At 40.0% G+C, this 10,997-nt stretch overlaps 1 long non-coding RNA gene across 1 annotated transcript; it reads right to left on the bottom strand.

Moving 5' to 3' along the window:
• Positions 1–1,429: 1,429 nt before the first annotated feature.
• Positions 1,430–3,520, bottom strand: LOC141361640 (uncharacterized). The gene is made up of 2 exons (XR_012367794.1): positions 2,605–3,520; positions 1,430–2,534 (listed from the first exon to the last, which is right to left on the bottom strand). It is a non-coding gene; the product is annotated as an uncharacterized lncRNA (long non-coding RNA).
• Positions 3,521–10,997: the final 7,477 nt, after the last annotated feature.

The raw sequence follows: 10,997 nt of genomic DNA, 5'->3' as shown, positions 1-10,997 counted from the left end.
TTATATTTTAAAATCACCATGAAAATAAAATGAAAAACTGTCATTTGTTTTGCAATATTGTGGTATTTTTTTACATATGGTACGGCAAGGTGGGTGCCCTAATGACCCCTTTGGCGACAGGCCTGACACATACATGTACCTAAATAGTACATATTGGGACCTCTTTAAAGGGTACTGCCCCAATGACAGCTTTTGGGCCCCTTTTCTGAGAGTGTACAGTATATAGAGTACAGGTTATGTAAAATGGCGTCATATAATTCAGAATTGGGTGCCGTTAAGTAATACCAACAAATGCAAGACAATAAACAGCTATTAGTGTGTTAATATTAAATGAATGCTGAGATCAAGTCTGTCCATTTAATTTATAATGCAGCTGCCACTCCTCATTCAAGAATCATTTATGCTTTCAGAAAAAAAACTCTTGGCAACCTAACGGACAAAACTCCATTAAAGTGCCCATCTTATGACAGCTTTTCCACAAGTTAAAAAGGTGTATGAGTTCCATAAAGCATGTTTCAAAAGTAGTTTGCTCGAAATAGCTTGTAGGAAAAGATTGTTACCCATCTCTAGGAGCCTCTGTTTCAGTGCATTTCAGATTGTGCTGTTTTGAGCTAGTCATTACATATTTATGAGCTGCTGCTCCTTTGATCACGCCCCACTACTAACGTCATGTGCGCGTGCATAGTGATATCGTGAGCAGTACAGACCATACTGTTTTATTATTTTATATATTATTATTATTAACGGTTTATGTTGCCAACAGACAAATCATGCAGAAAAGTATCACTAATAAGTACAGTCCAGGAGAAGAAACTCATGACACACAATGATTCCAGAGTCAATTGTGATGTAGGAGTTTCAACAATAAACGCGTTTTCCCTGGACAATACTAGCATATTCCAGTTATAAAACATTTTCAAACGCATTATTTTCGCAAATTACAGAAATTAAGACCCGGCGGGGGATGTATACTGCTTGTGGACCACGTGTTAATTGCTAGAAGCTAGCAGGAGGTCCGGACCGTTACAGTTATTAGAGGCTCGGGGGTTAGCCTCGTCAGAAAAGCCGAGGCGGTAAGGCCCGGTCTCGGTGTGTCAAACTCATCATGACACACAAAGATTCCAGCGTAAATTGTGATGTAGGAGTTTCAACAATAAACGCGTTTTCCCTGGACAATACTAACATATTCCAGTTATAAAACATTTTCAAACGCATTATTTTCACAAATTACAGAAATTAAGACCCGGCGGGGGATGTATACTGCTTGTGGACCGGGTTCTAATTGCTAGAAGCTAGCAGGAGGTCCGGACCGTTACAGTTGTCACACCATGGGGGCGGACCCAACTATGCTAAGGGTCACACCCCTCTCAACTCTTCCACCTCGAGGAGTTTCCCAAGACCACCCCAATGACCAGACAGACGAGTAAACTACAGTTAAAATAAACTTTATTAAATATTTAAAAGGAAGGGGGGGAAAGGGGAAGGGGTAATTTAAAACTAATGGGTCTTCTTCTCGCCTCCAGGGCCACTTGGGATAAGGACTGGGGACAGGGGCTCTTGTAGGGCTCTGGTCCGAAAATCCGTGGCGCGCTCCGCTTCTCCTGGAGGCAGAATCAAATAAAAGTTAGACGATGGTATGGTACTTTGTTGCAGATCGCTACTCTTCTCACCCTTCTCCCTCTCTTTCTCCCGTGTCTTAGTCGCGGGGCTCTTCAGACCAACCCTGGGGTTCCTCACTCGCCCAGGGGTCTTCAAACACTGGTAAGAAATCGTTATAGGCACAGGTTAATTTCCACTTCACAGAATACGTTACTCACAGCACTGGGGACCTTCGCGCACACGGAGCCTTCGTTGGAACACAGGTAAGTGATAGTTGTAAGCACAGGTCAAGTTTACTCCACAGGTTACGTTACTCACAGTACTGGGGATCTTCGTTCACACGGAGCCTTCGTTGGAACACAGGTAAGTGATAGTTATAAACACAAATCAAGTTCACTCCACAGGTTTCGTTACTCACAGTACTGGGGATCTTCGTTCACACGGAGCCTTCGTTGGAACACCGGTAAGTAATTGCTGTAAGCACAGATTAACTTCACTTCACAGGTTACGTTACTCACAGCACTGGGGATCTTCGTTCACACAGAGCTTCATTCAAACACAGGTAAGTAATGGCTATAAGCACAGAACAATCTCACTTCACAGGTTATGTTACTCACAGCACTGGGAATCTCTGTTCACACAGAGCTTCATTCGAACACAGGTAAGTAATTGCTACAAGCACAGAACCATTCTACTTCACAAGTTATGTTACTCACAGCACTGAGAATCTTCGCTTACTTGCAGACAGTGGATTTTCGCTACAGCGTTGGTGCACCGTATTCCTTCGCCCATCCACTCAAGCTGTCCGGGCGTCGTAGGGACTGGTGGGTCCAGTGGCACGGAGCCGAACGCTTCCCGAACTCCCCCTCCAACTTCCACGGCCGGGGTCACGAGTTGGGGCGAACTTTCGTCGGGGCTCCGCTCACCACGAGCTTCTGTTGGAAAGGTCAGTACACACACAGCTATAACCCTCAATCCGCACGGTACACTCTTTATAATACTCACTGGGTTTCACCACTGTCTGCTCTATGGAAGAACGAAGCTCTCGTTGACACACCCCGGGCACAGGGCTTAATTTTCTCGCTCTCCTTAGGACCCAGGCCACAACAGATGTCGTCGTCTCGCGACTCGTTCGAGGCTAGGCAGTTTGTACGTTAATAGCACAGCACACACACAGCAGGCATAGCGTGAACACCATCAATCAGTAAAACTCACCCACAGCACTCTTATACACACTTCACGTGGTTTTAAGTCGCCCTCGCCACCTGGCTTCGACTCCCTCGAGAGGTTAGTTGGGCGATAGCTGGGCCAACAATGAGCGTGAGTTGTAGGCTATCCGCAGGCCCGGTGTGTTGTTTCCCACTCCTCTGGCTCACCTGCGCTTCCTTTTCCCACAGGGCCACTGCTCTATTGGTGGGCGACACTTCCTACCAAAATGCTTCTTCCGTGCTTCCGGTCAACCCGCGGCTCGCCCACGCTTTCCTCTCCAGTGGGGCCAGAGACCTCAAAAACACAAAGGAACACACCAAGCAACTCTTCTTACAAGTATTGCACAGATGAGTACTACAGCTGTTACTCACTCTTCGTTGTCAATGATTTCTAATATCTGCACTCTTGATGGCTCTGTGTCCGCTCTTTCTCTAGTGAACCCTCTCAATATTCCTTCGCCTGCTAACTGTCCCTTTCTCTCTTCCCCAGGAGAACGATCCAGCCAGCGCAGTCCGTCTGCAAAGCAGCAACACAGCGTATACAAAGTACACCACAAGCACCCCGTTTGATGTCTTCAAAGGTCTTTTTATGCTCTGACTCTTCTCCTTGTCAGCCTATTAGCAACCGCTGTGTAAATTACCCCCACCTGAGCGTGATCAGGCTTAATTTCGGTTTCGGGGGAAACCCCCGGAAATTCCGGTGTTCTGAGTGAGCGTCCTCACAAACCGTCACCTGTGACACAGTTATTAGAGGCTCGGGGGTAAGCCTCTTCAGAAAAGCCGGGGCGGTAAGGCCCGGTCTCGGTGTGTCAAACTCATCATGACACACAATGATTCCAGCGTAAATTGTGATGTAGCAGTTTCAACAATAAACTCGTTTTCCCTGGACAATGCTAAAATATTCCCGTTATAAAACATTTTCAAACGCATTATTTTCGCAAATTACAGAAATTAAGTCCCGGCGGGGGATTGTATACTGCTTGTGTACCGGGTGCTAACTGCTAGAAGCTAGCGGGAGGTCCGGACCGTAAAGTTATAAGAGGCTCGGGGGTTAGCCTCGTCAGAAAAGCCGGGGCGGTAAGACCCGGTCTCGGTTAGTTTGGCAAAAAACTTTTAGTTTGGCAAAGCACTATTACTTAGTTCTTGTAGAATTGTAAAATAAAGCCGTTATATTTTTCGAAACCATGCTGTAAACTATCTAGCCTGCAAAAATATCTATATATCCTACTGTTTACAACCAATTTTAACACCACTATACATTTAAAAGGTATAATTTACGGGATTAGCATCAATGTATGATCTCTGTTTTGAGATACAGATGCTCTAACATCAGTAATGTAGTATTTTGTAACAGAAGATGACAACATGCAAAATATAGCGTGACTTCTTACCTTTTGTGTTGATACAACGAATCGAATACAGTCTATTTCAGATGTGTGAATGATACATGAAAGTCCAATAAAATACATCCAATGACCATTTTTGTCCACAAATGCGTATAATCCGTGAAATATAAATACATAGTCTGTTGTTTACATCAGATTTCACATCTTCGACGTCTTGTCCTCAGATTGTAGGCGATTATTTGCGTCGTAACACACTGTATACACTGTTAAAAATAAAGGTACGAAGCTGTCACTGGGGCAGTACCCTTTAAAAAAGGTCCTAATATGTACCATTTAGGTACAAATATGTACCTTTAAAGGTACATTTTGGCAGTTCAAAGTACTAATATGCACTCTTTGGGTACAAAGATGTACCTTTTTGAAAGGGTACTGTCCCAGTGACAACTTTTGTACCTTTATTTCTGAGAGTGTATACGATTACTCCGGGTTCCAATAACCCCGCGTTAAAACTTTGTTTTTAAAAGTAGGCGGGAGTATAGTCCATAATATCCAAATAGCACTGTTATTTCAGTGAGACATGATAACAGCAGGGTATCAGCGAAGTGACTGACTGTTCTGTGCTCTCTCTAGCTCCCTGGTGGGTGGAGACCTGCGAGTGGGGTGGTGGGCGGGAAAATTCAAACTGAATGTGACGAAGCGGTTTGTTATGTCACAACGGAGCTGAGTTTGAACTCGCGCAATCTGAGAATCAAGGCAGAGGACATTCAGAAACCTGTATCTCATTAAAAACAGCATGGATGGATTTTTTTCCAAGTTTGTATGCGTGTGGGAGCATCAGAGACACAAATGAACACCCCAAAACCCAGAAAAAGTGTGTTTTTCATAATATGGGCACTTTAATACCATTAATTTCCACACCCTTACCTGTTGATCTGTATTAATACACTTACACTATAAGAAAGAAATTGTATTGAATAGTTCTTAGCTGTCACTGGTGCGGTACCCTTTCAAAAAGTAAACTTTTCTACCTAAAGAGTTTATAATTGTAACTCAAAGGTACATAAATTGGTATGCATATTAGTGACTCAAGGTTGGTAGCAAATAAATGTATATGTACTGTACCTAAATGGTATATTAGGACCTTTTTAAAGAGTATTGCCCCAGTGACAGGTAGAAACAGCGCACTACTGTTTAGATCAAATTGCTCATTTATTTGTATTCACTTCTTACTCCATCGTGGACTAAAATTCACTAGATAAGGAATAGTCAAGCAGTGAATGGTTTCAGATACCACACACATTATGTCCATCTCTGTGTTGATGCATAAGGAAGTGGCACCACATTTGTGGTTCCAAATGGACAAAATAGTTTGTAGCTCTCATCTGCAAACCACATGACAAAAGATTTTACTGGGTAGCATTTGTGCAATGCTTTATTTGTTTACAGATCAGTTCATCATAAAAGAGTTTCAACCAGAAGCTGTGCAATTACCAAGACCTGTAGGAGTGAAGGTAAGATCAATATTTTATTTCTCAATACCCACTGCATAAATAATCTGACAGCACAAGAAAATCTGAGTATCATGAACATAGAGAGTATACGAGTATTATAAATATTTATAATAAGTATTTAATCTTATTTATGCTACGAACATTATAAAACACCTTACAGCTGTTAACACGTCTTGAACCTTGATCAAATTAATCAAATGCTCTTGGCACGTATTATACGTTCTTCAAATACTTTCACTTTAAAATCAGAAATACTGCTTTGTTGGCAGAATCCATTAAGAGTTTAAAAAATTCTCATTTACAAGATGTCAGACGCACTTAGAGGGTTTTGCATCAGAGCTCTACAATATTACTCTAACATGTAATAAATAAATATCATGGATTGCATGCAGAGATGTTTATTGATGTTAACAATGGAAAAAACTCAAATTAAACATGCAATAAAATCTGATTGCATCAGAGCTGTACAATTTTACTTTGACATAATAAATATCATGGATTGCATGCAAAGATGTTTAAAGATGTTAACAATTAAAAAAATAAAAAAAAATAAACATGCAATAAAGCATGCATACTGCATGAAGAAAATATCAATAAAAGAAAAGTCAAAGTTGTTGGTCAAGTTTTAATTCATCTTCCAAACCTGACCTTAAACCATCTGTGTTTATCTAGCAAAACAACAAACTACAGTTTAACACTTGTCACATTAACTAACAGTGTTATCACAACATGTAATACAAAAAAATAAAACTTATTTGGAAAAAAACTTTGACTCAACAATGGGTTAAAAACAACCCAGCCTTTTTAGAGTTTATAACAACATGTTTTATTAAGTTTGGGTACAAAATCTCTGAGGACCTCTTAAAACACAGTTATTTAACTCATTTTACTGTTGCTTTTTATAATTAAAGGAACACATGAGAACAAGAAGTTCATGAAGATAAAACCAAGAGCCATCACATTCTCAAGTATGAGACATTTATATATTTATTTTTTATAAAACCTGCTTATACTGATTTAAAATGCTTATAACATCAATCAATGTGGTATTAGTTAATGTGTATCTCTAAAAATCAAATCCTACTGTAGGTCTGCCAACTATATCAGAAGTCAAGATTTTGAGGTTGAGGAACAACAAACATCTTCATCTGTTCATCCACTTGTTCTACATTTAAAAAAGTCACCTGCAATGGAAACAGAGAAAAATTTTACCACAACTCATTATGAAAACACTTCAAATTCAAAAAAATGACACATCTCTTGACTCTGCAAGAGCAGCATTTAAGGTCTACACATATATCATCTTGATCTTTGAATCTCCCCTCCTCTGTTTGGCCATTTACACAGTTTTCTTTCTCACTAAATCTGGTCAAGGAGCTCCAGTATTTGTCATAAATTTACTCATTTCAGACCTCATACAGACTGTTAGCATTGCCCTTGTTCATTTCGACTCATATTTTGCTAACATTTTTTTAGGTGCGTCTTTTTTTGCTTCTCTGTATTTCATGACATGTATTGCTGTAGAAAGATATCTTCTGATTGCTCATCCGATTTGGTACAGACATCGTCACCCAGTCAAATGTCTCGTCTGTACTTCTCTGACTGGCTGGTTGCTATCGTGCATTTTAACTTTGCTTCATGTTTTGTGGGTTGAACTCCTATTAATCATAGCTCTCTCTTACTATCTGGTGATAGTTTTCTGTTTCGTAGGTGCATGCAGGGCTCTCTCTCAGTCACAGTTGATCACTTCTCTAAAGAGACGATTGGTTATAGCGACTCTGCTATTTGTACTGCTGACTTACACGTTTACCATCATTCCCTATGCTATTACATCTTTTTTATATAATTATTTTGATTCTATGATCCTTAACAATACTACGAAAATTGCAATAGCTTTTTTTCTGTTAAACCCGATTGTTGATTGTTTGTTGTATGTGTTCATGAGGACTGATGCCGGGGATGCTTTCAGGACGCCTCGCTGCTGTTCCAGACGGAGAGAAATTCAGAGTGAAACTCAGCTCACAAACTTAACCGGTGTACACAGTCATCATGTGTGATTACAGTGATATTATTATTGTTAACGAATAGTTAAGTGCATATTTCACCTGATAGTGTGCACATGACAGCGGTCACATGTTTGTGAGCATGGTCCTAATATTTTCTAATGCATGTACGCTTATATTTTCTAAGGCTGCCTTTGACACAGTAGATCACACCATACTATTACATAGACTGGAAAACTGGGTAGGGCTCTCTGGGATGGTCCACAAATTGTTTAAATTACCTACAAGGGAGAGGTTACTATAGGTAACCATGACCATAGGTAACCATAAATCTGAGTGGACATCCATGACATGTGGAGTCCCACAGGGTTCAATTCTTGCACCGCTTCTGTTTAATTTGTATATGCTCCCACCAAATAATGAAAAAGAACCAAATTGCTTACCACAGCTATGCAGATGACACCCAGATATACTTAGCCCTGTCACCCAATGACTACAGCCCCATTGACTCTCTATGTAAATGCATTGATGAAATTAACTGTTGGATGCGTCAAAACTTCCTCCAGTTAAACAAAGACAAAACTGAAGTCATTGTATTTGGAAATAAAGATGAAACTCTCAAGGTTAACACATACCTTGACTCTAGGGGTCTAAAGACACAAAATAAAGTCAGAAATCTTGGTGTTATTTTAGAGTCTGACCTTAATTTCAGTAGTCACATGAAAGCGATAAGCAAATCAGCTGACTACCATCTCAGAAATATTGCCAGAATTAGCTGTTTTGTCTCAAGACAGGACTTAGAGAAACTTGTTCATGCTTTCATCACCAGCAAGGTGGATTACTGCAATGGACTTCTTACGGGGATCCCCAAAAAGACCATTAGACAGCTGCAGCTCATACAGAACACTGCTGCCAGAATTCTGACCAGAACCAAAAAATCTGAGCACATCACTTCAGTCCTCAGGTCCTTACACTGGCTTCCTGTTACATATAGAATAGATTTTAATGTATTGTTACTCGTTTATAAATCACTTCAAGGCTTAGGACCCAAATACATGACAGATATGCTAACTGAATATAAACCTAACAGATTACTCAGACCATTAGGATCCGGTCAGTTAGAAATCCCAAGGGTTCACTCAAAACAAGGTGCGTCAGCATTTAATTATGCCACCTCTAGCTGGAATCAGCTTCCAGAAGAGATCAGATGTGCTTCAACAGTAAACACATTTAAATCTAGATTAAAAACACATCTGTTTAACTCTGCATTTACTGAATGAGTACTGTGCTGCTTTACACTGACTGCACAACTACTAACTGTTTTTATTAAAATCATTCTAAATTCTCATGTATCCTTGTTTTTATTGTGATTTTATCGTGTATTTTTTATTTTTACATTTTCCTTTTGCTCTTTTATATATTGTTTTCTCAATTCTATGAAAAGCACTTTGAATAGCCTGACGTCGTCATACTCAATTCTAGTCCGAATTTGAGTCTGATACCGCTCCATTGAGCTATAATTATGAGGCGTGTCTCAACCGAAAAATGCCTTTGCACTCAATTGGCTAGACCTACGACCAATCAGAGCAACGGAGTGTGTGACGTATGTTGAAATTACGTCTTTTGCAGTCTGACCGAACTGCTAGTTACTTCGCTACAATGACACTAACATTGTGATTATACTAAGTCTGAGTTAGCGAACGTACATCAACACCTACTATGTTTACAACATTTCGTTTATATCACAACATTAAGTATTTACTTAGTCATACAGTCAGACTATCTCTTACCATTTGTACGTTAGGTGAATTTCATCCACAACGATACCCATTACGTTGGCTTGAAAATATTGGAGCCTAGCATGTCCCTCCACTTATTCAGCAACCACGATTCCGGGCTTCCGAAAAGAAGCTGGCAACGACCGCTAATTATATCCATCTCGTCATGCACGCCGAGTTGCATCGCCGTGATACCAGTTTCAGTTGCGACCAACTTTTGCCGAATCCCGTAGGAAGGACGGCAAAAACATCAACAAATGCCTTGCTCGCATTTCTCTGTTCCTCTTTTTAAATAAATGCTCTGTCGATATCTTTTAGAACAGACTCAATGTCAGAATCCACACATCTGAATTCTACAGCGGCAGCCATTTCGTTGTAAACAGATTCAGCACACGCGCTCTTTGGTGACGTGGTTCATTACGTTACTGTTGATCATCTGTCCATCATCGTATAAAGCCCGCCCTGACAATTTGATTGGTTCGACCAGCTTTGGGTCTAGCATAGTAGCTCCTCAACAGAGAAACCCCAGACCGATCTTCCCGTTCTCAAAATGTTGTGGGCGGGGCTAAGATAGGCTGGCACCCAGGCTACTTTGAATGACCTCTGTGTATGAAATGTGCTATACAAATAAACTAGCCTTGCCTTGCCTAACTTACAGGCTGTGAGTCCATGGGGGAGGAGTTATGATAATGTTGGTCTTGTCTACATCACCAATCCCAGGAAGTAAACTGTTGCCTACAATCCGTGTGTTTGTTGTGGTCCAAGAAAAGACATTTATGTTGAAGATGATAACTCGTTCCATCGTTTATTTCAGGGTTTGTACCTTTTGCATATCATAACATGTACTAATACACACTTATACACAGGAAATGAAAAATCATGAATCGGACCACTGGTGCTCTTTAAATAATGTATTAATTATTAATCCATTAATATTTGTCTTATGTATATATTCTTTTTCTACATGTCCACAATAATAACTGTTATTATCATCATCAGGCATCCTTATGTCCCTGAAGACAGGGTAAAATAGTTATCATCACTGGTTATTTAAATTAGAAATGAAATCTTCCTATTGACGGCTTTTATTGATGTTTGTCGAAATAATAAATAAATCTGATAATTCACTCAGTGCCTCCCTGTAGTGTGATGTCATTACTAATCACTCATTCACTGACGCTTTGACTCGGAGAGGAACAGTACCGCCGACATCCAAGAAGTGCTGGAATGCAAGAAAAAGGGAAGGTATGCTAAAGATAAAAATATAAAATGCTGGCCCACTTCAAGCACTGCACTTACTGTCTCTTATATCATTTATATCTACTATGTATTATATTAAACTCTTTTATTTAAATAAACAAAACATCTAAAACAATATATAAATGCAGGAGCATCATGCACCAATTTTTTTTTAAGTGGGCACAGTGTCAACAGCTCACAGAAATTTGTGCATACACAGACATCAAACGAAATATTATAGAGCTTTCAGTCTTTTTCATGGCACTTACATTTCTAACAATCTGAAAACCCCTGCTTTCATTGCAAAAACCTC

The sequence above is a fragment of the Misgurnus anguillicaudatus genome, chromosome 24 (assembly GCF_027580225.2).
Source record: "Misgurnus anguillicaudatus chromosome 24, ASM2758022v2, whole genome shotgun sequence".
Lineage (NCBI taxonomy): Eukaryota > Metazoa > Chordata > Actinopteri > Cypriniformes > Cobitidae > Misgurnus > Misgurnus anguillicaudatus.
Note: the sequence above shows the minus strand (reverse complement) of the source record. Positions and strands in the feature narration are given on the sequence as shown.